Source organism: Helianthus annuus, chromosome 11, assembly GCF_002127325.2.
Source record: "Helianthus annuus cultivar XRQ/B chromosome 11, HanXRQr2.0-SUNRISE, whole genome shotgun sequence".
Lineage (NCBI taxonomy): Eukaryota > Viridiplantae > Streptophyta > Magnoliopsida > Asterales > Asteraceae > Helianthus > Helianthus annuus.
The window spans coordinates 73,841,994-73,858,053 of NC_035443.2; positions in this window are offsets into that span (position 1 = coordinate 73,841,994).

Consider the following 16,060-nt stretch of genomic DNA (forward strand, 5'->3'; position numbering starts at 1 on the left):
TTGAGGGGGAGTTTGTTTAAAATGAATAAAATTTTGAAAGATTTTGTCTACAAGTGGTCAGCAGAAGCTTTTATATGTTAAATCATTTTATTCCTACAAGTGGTGAACAAATTTGTCAAATGTTAAATTTGTGAAATTTATTGTGAGGTAGAGAATGTGCAGGATAGCCAGATTTTAGATCCTGATTCTGAGTGATTGAGAGCCAGGTTCCGATATCTGAGGACTCTGTGATTGGAGCAAGAGCAAAGTAACGATCCTGAAGCTAAAGTTCACGCAAAGCTGATGATGCCGATGAACTTAAGGAATCAAGAGATCCGATCAAGAGAATTGAAGAAAGATAAGTGCCAGATCGAGATTTTGGGAAGAAGAAAAGAGAGATTTGAGGAGGCTTTACATTGTTAAATACTTTGGAGACGTTCGAGAGGACTGATAAAGACTAAAGTTTGAAGACTCGACACTGAAGACTCGTCAACATTCGAGGGGGAGTCTGTTAGTGCATGCGTCTGTCGACTTCGTCTTGTATCGAGTCTTGTATTTAGATAGATAGATCAGTGCACGTATTATGAGAAAATGTCAAAAATAGGTTTGGAGCTAATTCCGCACAAAATTACCTTAGGGTAATTCTGCACGAAATTATGGGTTAATTCCGTACGGAATTTAATTCCGCTTGGAACCTAATCTCGTGTGAGTAATTCCGCACGGAATTACACAGCCTATATATAGGGGTGTCTTGATTTCACTTGTAACTTTATGGCTTGTGTACCGAAGTGCTGCCGAAGTGTCGTCTCGCTGTAAATCGTTGTCAAATTAATCAAATCGACAGTTAAAGTGTATATCTTGCTGAATTGACCTCAATACGAATGTTTCCGCCTTTCATGTTGAGCATAAACTCTTCTGAATGACTCGTTTGGTCGGTAAAACGATCCTACATCCTTATCTTTTCAAAATGTGGGTCGACCAACTCATCCGACGGTGCGTACATGGTAGTGAAGCAAGAAGAATTCTCCGCCATTTTCATGAGGGTCCATACGGAGGACATCATGGTGCCGCTAGTACCGTTCGAAAGGTATTTGATCCAGGATTTTATTGGCCTACCATTTACAAAGATGCCCAAAGTCTTGTCAAGACATGTGCCGCTTGCCAAAAATCAGGTAATATTTCTTCCAAAAACGAAATGCCACAAAATGGCATTCTTGTTTGTGAAATTTTTGATGTGTGGGGACTCGACTTTATGGGACCTTTCCCACCGTCAAAAGGAAACAAATATATACTTGTGGTGGTAGATTACTTGTCTAAATGGGCCGAGGCCGAGGCACTTCCAACAAATGATGGAAGAGTTGTGGTAAGATTTCTGAAAAAAATCATTCTCTTGTTTTGGCACACCTAAAGCATTAATAAGTGATAGAGGTACCCACTTTTGTAATCATCAACTTGAGAAAATTTTAACAAGATATGGGGTCTATCACCGGGTCTCAACAGCATATCACCCTCAAACAAATGGACAAGCCGAAGTGACTAATAGAGGTTTAAAACGAATACTTGAAAAAACCACAGGGTTAAATAAAAAAGAATGGGCTGATAAATTAGATGATGCTTTATGGGCTTTTCGAACTGCTTATACAACAACAATAGGTACAACCCCATATAAGCTCGTCTATGGAAAAAGCTGTCATTTGCCGGTAGAAATAGCTCACAAGGCCTATTGGGCAATTAAAAATGTAAACTTAGATTTAGAATTTGCAGGTAAAAATCGATTTTGTCAATTAAATGAATTAGACGAATTAAGGAATTATGCTTACTCTAACTCTAAAATTTATAAGGAAAGAATGAAAAATTTGCATGACAAACACATTAAACCTAATGAATTTCGAGTAGGAGATCAAGTTCTTTTGTTTAATTCACGACTTCGATTATTTCATGGAAAATTAAAGTCTAGGTGGTCAGGACCCTTTTCCATCACCCATATTTTCCCACACGGTGCAGTAGAAATTAAATCTCGGAATGGAATTCCATTCAAAGTCAATGGCCAACAACTGAAGCTCTATCAAGGATTCATTAAGAATGAAGAGGAAGAAATCTCGCTTCAAACGGTCGAAGAGTAAAAGCATCAACATCATACCTGGTAAGTTACGAACAAGCGGGATTACATCTTAATCGGTAACTCTTCTAACCGAGTTTTGGGAAAACAGGGCACTCACACGAGCACTTAAAAAAATTTAAAATTTGCTCGGCACGAGGCCGTGTCCGCTGGACACGGGGCCGTGTCCGCGCGATTGTCGGGATAAAACCCCTTTTTCATAACAGTTACTTCATTCCACACGCCCCGTTTCCCCGAAAACTCTCTGGTTCAGGCGATTTTCTGCCGAATTTCGACGTCTCCTCTACTTCTAACAACATCAAGGTATGATTCTATCATCAATAGTAGTTAGATTAAGCACTTGCATGTAGTTAAAACATAAAAAATTTGGGGAAAAATCTAGGGTTCTTGAACTTCATCCGGATCGAACCTCAAATTTTTGCATAAATCTGTTAGCATTAGTTTAGATTAGTGTTATGGGAAGTAAATCCACTTGTATTGTTCATAGATTTGCCCGATTTCTCACCAAAACCCCAAACCCTTGTTTTTGAACCAAAAAAGATAAAATCGAAGGGGTAAACGGTTTGTTTTGAGAAAAAACGGCACTTGGGGTTTCATTTTTAGGGGAAACCGCACCTATTGGACCAAAAATTTTCAATTTTTCAGGACCGGGTCGAAAAATGGAATTTTTGTGTAACAGATGCTTGGACATGGGGTCGTGTCCGCTGAACACGGGGCCGTGTCCAGCTCACTGTCTCCGAAAATTTCACTGTTTCATGCTAACTTTTGGTATATTCTTTTAGATGTCGAAGAAATTCACAAGGTTCAATGCAAATGAGCTCGACGCTAGAGCAAGATACGATGTGCTACGAACCAAACCGGAGGGATACCCAAGACAAGTGTGGACGGATCTTTTGGGATTAGTGAACCAATGGGACCGCTTCAACAACCTAGTCACCGGGCCACTGAGAGTCGCCCTTACTACTCGCCTTCGCTTGGTCCCCGAATATACTTTGGAATTCTATAGCACACTTGTGTTGAATTCAAGGTGCGAGCCATTTGATAATGATGGGGTAGAGTTCCGATGTGGGGGAACCAAGTACTCAATTTCGATGGCACGGTTTGGATCAATGGTGGGGTTATATGCGGAGGAAGACGCGGGTAATGAAGAAAACACTGGAGGGTTACGTGAACTTGGAGAAGACGAACGCCAAGCCGTTTGGGCTCAAATAGGAGATGGGCACTACAACCCAAGCAGCACTAAGAGCACTAGGTTGAGGGACCCTCTTTACCATTACATTCATCGGGTACTCACCTACTCTCTTAGTCAAAGGCATGATAGCAGTGGCGTTGTCGGGCTAAGATATCTGATAGTTCTTCAATGCATTCATAACCGCAGACACCTCGATGTTCCGTACCTCCTGCTCCGAAACATGCATTGGAACCGGCTTGCTACTCCACCAACCCCTATCTTCTTCGGGGGGTGGATATACCGTCTCTTCAAGCGCTTCGTGAACATGCCTCGGTCTTTCTAAAGGAGTCCATGGTCGGGAAGAGTGGACATACACATCTGCCGCTCCATGAACTTGATCTATGAAGCCGAAGATGGGTCGGTCAGCTTTCAAAGGTTCCACGGGCATGCATGGAACCCGCAAGAGGCACTTGTCCTTCATGCTCAACAGTTCCAACCACCTCCTCAACACCAATACCAGCCCCACGGTGATCCAGGCCAGTCCTCCTCACAAGGAGGCGGTTTTCCTAACTTTCAAAGTTTACATGATTTGTTGCAGGAAAACCTCATGTGCATCAGGAATACCTATAACTTGGCGAGTAACACGTACAACCGGGTCGGAGCAATTGAGAGAAACATCTCCGATATTCAAGATGACATCGGGAACATCCGGGAGTACATGGCGGGGCACGGAGGAGGAGGTGATGATGAGGATGGGGACATGGACTAGGCGAGTGGAGTAGAGGCAGGAGCAGCTGGTAGAAGATCCCACAGGTTAACCCTCTTTTATCTTGAACAATTTCCGGCCTGCGTGCCGAGTGTTGAACTATTTACTTTCCCTTTAACTCTTTTTATTTTCTGCATTTGTTTTTCTTTTAACTTTGGGATATGGATGTTGAAATTGGTAATTTAGGATGTTTGCTATGGTATGGTGTAGTGTTTATTGATAAAACAGGTACATATGAGGCTTAGAGTACTAAACATTAGTGCTACTAAAGCCAGGACAGGAAAACCGGAGCCAGAAACCTGTTTTTTTCACCTTTGTAGATTGTCTACATGGGGTCGTGTCCGGCCAACACGCCCCCGTGCCCACTTTCCTAGACCTGTTGTTTGTTTAATTCTGCAGATTTTTGCCAGACACGGGGTCATGCCTAGCCAACACGCCCCCGTGTCCACCTTCTGTAAGTTTTTGTTACTGGCACTCTGAACACGGAGTCGTGTTCGTCCGACACGGGGCCGTGTCCAGACGCCCAGTAACATAATTTTTTTGCTTTTACACACCTTTTTACACATTCCTTCAACCTAAAAACTTATTTTTGGGAGACATCGAGGACAATGTGTAATTTAAATCTGGGGGGGATGCTTAAACTTTGAATCTTGCAAGTCCTAAATACAAGCCTTACACAAAACTCTATTGGAACCGCTAATCACCCTAAAATTTTTTTTTAAAAAAAAATTTCATTTTTTTTACTTGTCTAAGTTTAAGTTGGGAAATTCAAGTTCTAAAAAGGTTATATTTTTACAAATTTACAACCGATAGCGTCGTGATAAAAAGAACCAACATAAGAAAATTATGAAACGGCGTGACAAGCTTAGTTAAAATTTGATTATATATACTTGATCACATAAAAACCCATTCCCACAAAAGTGAGTTTTGAGCCCTTATTGAGCATACAAATACATATCTTTAAACTAAATGCTCATTTTTTGTTTCTTGTGTGAATAGCCGCTTGGTTCGTATGACTCTAGAACTTGCCACGACGATACATTCCCGGTCCTTACCAACTTAAACCCAAGTAAGTAGATGATGGAGGCATTAGGACTAACCCTTTTTATTTCTACACCATTATTTTTCTTTTTCTTTTACCACCTACCCAAAATCCCCCTAGTTAACCCCTTTGAGCCTAAACATTTTCACTCTTAACCCAAAACAAAAAACCCTTTTACCCACCAAAACCCTTTTTCATTTTAAACCCTTTGTTTTAGTAACAAGCTCGGTTTTTATTATGACTCTAATATATATATATATATATATATATATAGTGTGAGGTTCATTGGGGAACACCAAAAAAGTGGGGAACCGGGGAACTCCTCTCAAAGCCGTTGGATCATAATAATAAGAGGCTGAGATCTATCCTCAACTTCAAGTGTAAATCTCAACTGAAAAACAAGGAGGGGTAGATTTGGAATTAAAAAAAATGATTCTAACTCCAATCAGGATGATACACATAGAAACCCTAACACATCCCTGTACGAACAATCAACAACCTCTCCGCCTCCTCCATCTCGTTCGACCTCCTCCTCCGCCTCCTCGCCGCCAACGATCCAGATCCACCATTTCAAATAGATCAATCGTCCATCTTTGAATTCAACAAACAACACTGTCAATTTCTTTCTCATCGTGTCATCGGACTCCACTGACACCTTCACATCGACATCGACATCAACATCAACATCGTCAACCGACAACACTCGCCGAAGAATCGAGTACAACTTCTACTTCTGAATTGAACGGACACTACATAGCGGCAAAGCCGTAATAGTAGATCTTGATGAGGTTGATGAATTAGACGAAACTAATTCGGTTAATGTTTCATTTTACAGGTTTGTGCGAGTATTTTACAAGTTTATGCATGAGGTTAAAATTTTACATGTAAAATTTTACTGGTTTTGTATTGTTATTATATATTTCCATGACTCATAAATTAATAATAAGTTGTTTTAACATGTTAAAGTATTTTGTAAACAAGTGGAAAATGCATAATATGTTGTTTCAGGCTGCTAACTACTTGACATTGTACTCAATTTATTTAAGTTAATCTTTCATTTTGAAGTTTGATGTTTCATTCTCCATAGTATGAAATTGTAGTGTTATTTCACATTTCCATGAATTATAAATTAATAATAAGTTTTATTAACATATAAAAGTATTTTAGTGGATTTGAGATCAAAATTAACAGATCTGGTGGTAGTTTTAAGGTAAATGAAGTTCCGATTACCTTTTTGAACATGTATTACAGTGATTGGATTGTGATTCACGGAATTTGTGGGGTTGTTTTGTTTCCGAAACCTGATGATGAGGTTAGTGATGGAGAATAGTGATGGAGATCCGTTTGATGATACTCCGGAGAATACTTCCGGTAGAGAACTGATTGCTTCCGGTCCGGATCGTTCTGAGTTTTGACTCAGTAGGTAAGGTACATGACTCAGTAGATGCATATAATAACTGCTTTGTACTAAAAAGGATGCATGTAGAGTTATTGATTCAGGTACGAATCGGATTCGGTTAGGTGATCTTATTCTTGTTCTGTAAAATTCAAATTTCCGTTATTTTTTCTTCAATTTGATTAGGAGTTTTGTGACAATTAGTGATCTAAGCTTTTGAAAATGGAGTTGGTATGATCAACTTATAGTTGAGTACATAATCTGCTTACATATTTTGGTAAATATCAGTGTTTAAGGATAAAAGCATATACTTGAGTTTGAATATGTCTGTGGTGGAGAAGAGGGAGAGTGACAATGGCAACACTATCCGCGTCCTCCTTAATATTCCTGGACTCAAGAGGCAGGATGATGATGCCAAGGGCACAACACGCCTCGAAGACAACACTTTGCTCTTGCAAGTCAGAAAGTATGAACAGACCTACTTTGGTGGCAAAGCACCTAGACGAGTCTATGATGCCATCGTCGTCTTTCCCCCGACTCTTCTTTTACTATCATCAACACGATTTGGAGTTAAATGTTTCACTTCCATATGGAGTTTGGTTTCACAAGGGTATCCAAATATTAAAATAAGTAAATTTAACATTTTAAATGGGCTTTCTCATTGAACAACTAATCTTCATTCGACTTTATTTGACCAAACATGTTAAAATAAGTTTTATAGGATAAACTTTAACATGTTAAATGAAATTTTGCATTGATCAACGACGTTCGATTCAACTTTATTTAACCAAATTTATATTAAATTTTGGATTATAGTTCAAAATATGAAAATAAAGTTGTGTAGATTCCAAGGGGCCTTAAATATTAAATTAAATAAATTTAACATGTTAAATAAGTTTTTACATTGAAAAACTAAACTCTATTTGAACTTATTTGATCAAACATGTTAAAATAAGTTTTGTACGATAAACTTTAACATGTTAAATGAAATTTTGTACTGATCAACTAGGTTCAATTCGACTTTATTTGACTAAATTATATATTGAATTTCGGATTATTTCAAAGTATTAAAATAAAGTTTTGTGTAGAGTCTAAGGGGCCTCAAAAGTTTAAATTAAATAAATTTAACATGTTAAATGAGCTTTTACAATGAACAACTAAACTCAACTTGACTTTATTTGACCAAACATCTTAAAATAAGTTTTCTACAATAAACTTTAACATGTTAAATAAATTTTTGCATTGATCAACTAGGTACGATTCAACTTTATTTGACCAAATTATATATTAAATTTCGGAATACAGATCAAAATATTAAAATAAAGTTTTGTGTGGGGTCAAGAGGGCCTTAAAATATTAAATTAAATAAATTTGCCATGTTAAATAAAGTTTGTATTGATCAACTAGGTTCGATTCAACTTTATTTAATCAAATTATATATTGATCAATGTAAAATTTATTTTCATATTTTGAACTATAATCCAAAATTTAATATAAAATTTGGTTAAATAAAGTAGAATTGAACCTAGTTGATCCGTACAAAATTTTATTTTGAACTATAATCTACACAACTTTATTTTCATATTTTGAACTATAATCCAAAATTTAATATAAAATTTGGTTAAATAAAGTTGAATCGCACCTAGTTGATCAATGCAAACTCTCATTTAACATGTAAAAGTTTATGGTACAAAAATTATTTTAACATGTTTGGTTAAATAAATTCCAATCGAGTTTAGTTGATCAATGTAAAGGCTCATTTAACATGTTAAATTTATTTATTTTAATATTTTAAGCCCGCATAAACTCCACACAAAAATTTATTTTAGTATTTTATACTCTAATCCAAAATTGAATATATAATTTGGTCAAATAAAGTTAAATCGAACCTAGTAGATCAAGGCAAACTCTCATTTAACAATTAACATGATAAAGTTTATTATACAAAACTTATTTTAACATGTTTGGTCAAATAAAGTCGAATCAAGTTTAGTTGATAAATGCAAACTTTTCTTTAACATGTTAAATTAATTAATTTTAATATTTTGAGCCCGCATAAACTACACACAAAACTTTATTTTAATATTTTGGACTCTACGCCGAAATTCAATATATAATTTGGTTAAATAAAGTTGAATCACACATAGTTGGTCAATTTAAACTCTCGTTTAACATGTTAAAGTTTATCGTACAAAACTTATCTTAAAATGTTTGGTCAAATAAATTCGAATCGAGTTTAGTTGATCAATGTAAACGCTCAATTAACATGTTAGATTTATTTATTTTAATATTTTTAGCCAGTATAAACTCTACACAAAACTTTATTTTAGTATTTTAAACTCTAATCCAAAATTTAATTTATAATTTGGTCAAATAAAGTAAAATCGAACCTTGTAGATCAAGGCAAACTCTCATTTAACGTGTTAAAGTTTATTGTACAAAACTTATATTAACATGTTTGGTCAAATAAAGTCGAATCAAATTTAGTTGATCAATGCAAACTTTTCTTTATCATGTTAAATTAATTTATGTTAATATTTTGAGCCCGCATAAACTCCATACAAAACTTTATTTTAGTATTTTAAACTCTTATCCAGAATTTAATATATAATATGGTCAAATAAATTTAAATCAAACCTAGTAGAACAAGTCAACCTTTCATCATGTTAAAGTTTATTTTACAAAACTTATTTTAATATATTTGGTCAAATCAAGTTTAGTTGATCAATTCATACGTTTTTTTAACATGTTAAATTAATTTATTTTAGTATTTTGAGCCAGCATAGACTACACATAAAACTTTATTTAAGTATTTTGAACTCTAGGCTGAAATTCAATATAAAATTTGGTTAAATAAAGTTGAATCGCACCTAGTTAATCAACGCAAACTCTTATTTAACATGTTAAAGTTTATCGTACAAAAATTATTTTAACATGTTTGCTCAAATAAATTCCAATCGAGTTTAGTTGATATATGTAAACGCTCATTTAACATGTTAAATTTATTTATTTTAATATTTTAAGCCCGCATAAACTCCACACAAAACTTTATTTTAGTATTTTATACTCTAATACCAAATTTAATATATAATTTCGTCAAATAAAGTTAAACCGAACCTAGTAGATCAAGGCAAACTCTCATTTGACATGATAAAGTTTATTGTACAAAACTTATTTTAACATGTTTGGTCAAATAAAGTCGAATCAAGTTTAGTTGATCAATGCAAACTTTTTTAAACATGTTAAATTAATTTATTTTATTATTTTGAGCCCGCATAAACTACACACACAACTTTACTTTAATATTTTGGACTCTACGCCGAAATTCAATATATAATTTGTTTGAATAAAGTTGAATCACACCTAGTTGATCAATTTAAACTCTCATTTAACATGTTAAAGTTTATCGTACAAAATTTATCTTAAAATGTTTGGTCAAATAAATTCGAATCGAGTTTAGTTAATCAATGTAAACGCTCATTTAACATGTTAGATTTATTTATTTTAATATTTTTAGCTAGCATAAACTCTACACAAAACTTTATTTTAGTATTTTAAACTCTAATCCAAAGTTTAGTTTATAATTTGGTCAAATAAAGTTAAAATGAACCTTGTAGATCAAGGTAAACTCTCATTTAACGTGTTAAAGTTTATTGTACAAAATTTATTTTAACATGTTTGGTCAAATAAAGTCGAATCAAGTTTAGTTGATCAATGCAAACTTTTCTTTAACATGTTAAATTAATTTATTTTAATATTTTGAACCCGCATAAACTCCATACAAAACTTTATTTTAGTATTTTAAAATCTTATCCAGATTTTAATATATAATCTGGTCAAATAAATTTAAATCAAACCTAGTAGGACAAGTCAACCTTCCATCATGTTAAAGTTTATTGTACAAAACTTATTTTAATATATTTGGTCAATAAAGTCAAATCAAGTTTAGTTGATCAATGCAAATGTTTTTTAACATGTTAAATTAATTTATTTTAGTATTTTGAGCCCGCATAGACTACACATAAAACTTTATTTAAGTAATTTGAACTCTATGCTGAAATTCAATATAAAATTTGGTTAAATAAAGTTGAATCGCACCTAGTTGATCAACGCAAACTCTCATTTAACATGTTAAAGTTTATCGTACAAAAATTATTTTAACATGTTTGGTCAATTAAATTCCAATCGAGTTTAGTTGATCAATGCAAACGCTCATTTAACATGTTAAATTTATTTATTTTAATATTTTAAGCCCACATAAACTCCACACAAAACTTTATTTTAGTATTTTATACTCTAATCCAAAATTTAATATATAATTTGGTCAAATAAAGTCGAATCAAGTTTAGTTGATCAATGCCGACTTTTCTTTAACATGTTAAATTAATTTATTTTAATATTTTGAGCCCGCATAAACTACACACAAAACTTTATTTTAATATTTTGGACTCTACGCCGAAATTCAATATATAATTTGTTTAAATAAAGTTGAATCACACCTAGTTGATCAATTTAAACTCTCATTTAACATGTTAAAGTTTATTGTACAAAATTTATCTTAATATGTTTGGTCAAATAAATTCGAATCGAGTTTAGTTGATCAGTGTAAACGCTCATTTAACATGTTAGATTTATTTATTTTAATATTTTTAGCTAGCATAAACTCTACACAAAACTTTATTTTAGTAATTTAAACTCTAATCCAAAGTTTAATTTATAATTTGGTCAAATAAAGTTTAATTGAACCTTGTAGATCAAGGCAAACTCTCATTTAACGTGTTAAAGTTTATTGTACAAAACTTATGTTAACATGTTTGGTCAAATAAAGTCAAATCAAGTTTAGTTGATCAATGCAAACTTTTCTTTAACATGTTAAATTAATTTATTTTAATATTTTGAGCCCGCATAAACTCCATACAAAACTTAATTTTAGTATTTCAAACTCATATCCATAATTTAATATATAATTTGGTCAAATAAATTTAAATCGAACCTAGTAGAACAAGTCAACCTTTCATCATGTTAACGTTTATTGTACAAAACTTATTTTAATATGTTTGTTCAAATAAAGTCAAATCAAGTTTAGCTGATCAATGCAAATGTTTTTTTAACATGTTAAATTAATTTATTTTATTATTTTGGGCCCGCATAGACTATACACAAAACTTTATTTAATCATTTTGAATTCTAGGCCGAAATTCAATATATAATTTGGTTAAATAAAGTTGAATCACACCTAGTTGATCAACACAAACTCTCATTTAACATGTTAAAGTTTATCGTACAAAAATTATTTTAACATGTTTGATCAAAAATATACCCACCAGAACAGAGTTATCTGTCAATTTACATCACATGAGCCAAACTATACCAAAGAACGAAGAACAAAAAAAAAAAAAAAAAAAAAAACCGCGCAGCCTCCATCATCCAGCATCAAACACATTAAATGTTTTCCATCGAGCCCACGTAATTGAATGCTTCTTAGATCTGTTTCTCACCCCTCTGAAGCCCATGGCCTTTACCTCTTCAACAACCTTCTTTAATGAAACCTCCCCGGCCTTGATTGAAAACAATACCGTTTCTCAATTGGCAAACACACCATATTCCTGTTCACACGATTCTATTGCATCCCCACATAAGACACATAAATCCTAAATCACGAAAATATTCCTTTTTGCGAGTGTTTCCAGTGTAGTTAACCTGCCCTGTCTACCTTCCTCCTAGTGACTTTTGAGACTTTTTTAGGACCCAATACTGAACACATAATCCAGAGGTCTGTATTTCAGTGACTACAACCTGTTTTTGAGACTGCACACTGAAAACAGCCCAATATCCTGCAGCCCCCACGCCCATCCATCCGCGTTATCAGAAAGAAGAACCAAGTTACACATAGAGGCAAGCTGAGACAGTTTTGTTAGCTCCGCTGATCACTTTTCCCGTGTGTTCAACTTTTGGAGAACACGAGCTACCTCTATGAACACCCTTTCTTTTCCTGATTTTCAATTTTAGCTTAAATAAGACAGTAAATAATGACGATATCCTATTAATGGAAATGAAAGATATGCAGGTTGGATAAAGGGCTAAAATTACTTCAGTGTTTGAGACATTATTCAACTCTCTCTCCTTCCCCTCTTCTTCCCCTTTGCGGTAATCACTCACCGCTTCTTTACTCAATCACTGGGATGGTGAGGGTCGGCAGTAGTGTTACCGCGCGGCAAACCTGTTCACCGATGCCTTCCCTACACCCACCCATTGACCCTTACAATCCTTTGCTCTAGCTTGCCAAAATTGTAAATTCTTCTCATCACTATGCAAATTGAAGAAAATATGCTCCAATATGTCTCCTAGAACCTCAAATGCTCTAGATACATCAGGTGTCAGCCTAGATCAAGGAGCATCTGCAAATTACAAAATTATCATGTTATAATACATCTTCAACTGTTCAGGTATAGTTCAACTTCAAATTATTAGAAGAATGTGAAGCAATAACCAGGTATAAGACAACCCTAATTTACCAACCAAATAAAATATGCTCCAATATTTCCTCCTAGAACCTCATACACTCAAGATGCATCAGATATCAGTTTCGATCATGGAGCATGTGCTAGATTCAACAATATTGTGCAAATACAAAGGCCAATTAACCAAAAACCAATCAGTTTAGAGACTACAATAACCAAAAAAAGCTACAAAACAGAAACAATGAAAAGAGTCAGGTTAAATTAAATAAAACAATTAAAAATTGTTAACATGTTAAAACAATTTTTTTTCTAAAAAAGCTACAAAACAGAAACATAAATCTACATATAATCGTAATTTCAGATGAACAGGTTAAATTAAATAAAACTTAATTGATAATCGCAAATAAATGATACCTTAAACTGCAAAGAATCAATGAAAAGAATGAAACACAAATAGAATGTTATATATAACACATCTCTATATAAATCAAATTTAATTAAAAATTATTAACATGTTAAAACAATTTTTTTTTTCTTAAAAAGCTACAAAACAAAAACATAAATCGACATAATCATAATTTCACATAATCAGGTTAAGTTAAATAAAACTTTATTGATAATCACAAATAAATGATACCTTAAACTGAGATTTAAGATCTGAAACCCTAGAAACTAATACTGCATAGATCTCAGTCAAAATCGGCACCAACTAAAGTTTTGTAATAGTTTTCCGCAAGCAGATTTGAATAATATGTAGATTATTAATGTAGATTCGAAAAATCTCAGCCGAAATCTGAAAAATCGTACACGGATGGTGCTAGCCTTCTATTAAATCGCAGTGGTTGTTGCTGGTGGTGTTTAATGTTTGCGTTCGCTGATGCTGGTGGCGTATTGTGGTGGTGGTGATGGTGGTGCTGTATGGTGGTGATGGTGGCGGTGTATGACGATGACTCAGAGAGAAGCTAGGGGTTCCAAGTGTGGATGGATTTTGTTTGTAAAGCTGGAAGTAATTAGATATTATTTTTGGACAAAAATGCCCTTGTTCCCTTGTTCCCCACTTTTTTAGTGTTCCCCAATGAACCCTCCCCTATATATATATATATATATATATATATATATATATATATATATATATATATATATATATATATGATGAAGCCAAACAAATAAAAAAACAAGTTTATCAAAAACAACTTTGTTTGAAAGAAATGCGTCATCAAAATAAAAAGTTTTGAAAAATAACGAGTCTTTTAAAAACCGACGCTTTTTACGCTTTTCGCCCTTTTACTAACCACTAACCCAACCACCCACCTTTAGCCCAAGCCTAACCCTTCACCCCAAAAGTCCTCTTGATATTTACAAAGGTGTATAGTTAAAAAGGAGGAGGATTGATTGCTTGGCAAGCCTATGGTAGAAGTAAGTTCCATGCCGCTCTCGAGTGATTCACTAAAATACATCTTCGGCCGAGTGTTGAGTGATTCCCTCGTAAGGTACGTGAACTTGTATATAAGTGGAATTTTAAAAAGGCATGTTATGCCCTAATAAGTAATTTATCTGATGAAATGTTTTTAATAAATCATGACGAATCTTGGAAATCCCGACACTCTATGACAAGCCCAAAAACCTTCTCTTCTAACCATTCCATTTGGGAGTGTAAAGCCACATTATAAAGAGTTTTGCTTGAGGACAAGCAAAGATTCAAGTGTGGGGGTATTTGATGTGCACAAAATGCAACATATAAATTACATCAATTGTGGCATAAAACTAACCCTTTTTTAGTACTAATGTTGGAAAAAGTGTGTTTTTGTCTTCCTTTTGTATTTTCAGGATTAAATGAGCTCAAATAAACAAAAGAAGCAAAAAGGCAGCCAAATCTAACATAAATACAAGAAAATGGACAAACGTGGCATGCCCGGCCTCCCCGACAACATCTTCCCAAGCAAAACAAGAAAACAGAAGGCTGAACACGCCCCATGCTCAATGAGCACGGGGGCGTGCCCAAGTGTCAACAGAAAAGACAAAGTTGTAGAAGCTTCTATCGCCCACCACGGGGTCATGCTCAGCGGACACGGGGCTGTGGTCAACTCCAAGATTCCAGGATCTAGGGAAATCTTGATAGTACAGATACGCTTCTGCACACGGGGTCGTGCTCAGCGGACATGGGGGCGTGGTCAACTAATGCAGACAAACTGCAATTAATGAAGAAAGAGAAGGAGGATGGACACGGGGCCGTGCCCAATGGACACGGGGTCGTGCCCGAGCTACTGTTCAGGCTATAAATAGGGGTGCTTAGCTCATTTGCAAACCATCCTTTGGCACACCACCTCTCTCACATTTCACCCACCACCCACCACCATCACAACACCATCATCCACCACCATCATCCATTGTTCATCATAGAATGTGTGAGTCGTCTCGGGATCCAAGATTTATCGTAAGAGTTCTTGACAATCAAAGGCCATGTTTGCCTAAGTCTCTTACATCACTTGGTGAAGACAAGTGTTTAGTGTAATACTTTTTATTTTTAATCTTTTCGCACTTTTTATTTGGTTGTGTATTAATGACTTTAATAACTAGTTTCTTATGTTGAAGGTGATTCTTCCTTATCGTTTGTCCGTGGTGTCTTGGAATTATTTTACTGTCTATATAAAATAAAAGATTTTCACCATTCATATCTCCACGGTCTATATGGAGATATGTTGGCTACCTGGTCGGGGGTTAAGGGAACGGTTTGGTAAGAGTCTTGCCATTGTTCAGTGTATAGATCCTGCAAAGGACCTGGGTCAAATTTAGTAGGACCTCCTTCAATACCCACCGGTATTGGATGGCGGGGGTCCAAACTCTTTGATCCCCTCATAAGTTAAACTACTATTAAAACTTTAACCCGGCTACTTAGGACTGTATCCCTGCTGACTCAGACTACTTAGCCGAGGGTAACGTCACCTTCAAAAGAGGGGCCTACCACAATATGGATTAATAACTTAATTAATTATCTTTCAATAATCCGACCCTTTAGGATTGTATCCTTGCTGACTCAAACTACTGGGTTGAGGGTAACATCACCTTCAAAAGAGGGGCCTACTACAATAACTAAGATAATCTCTTAAAAAGTGCAAAAGTGCGGAA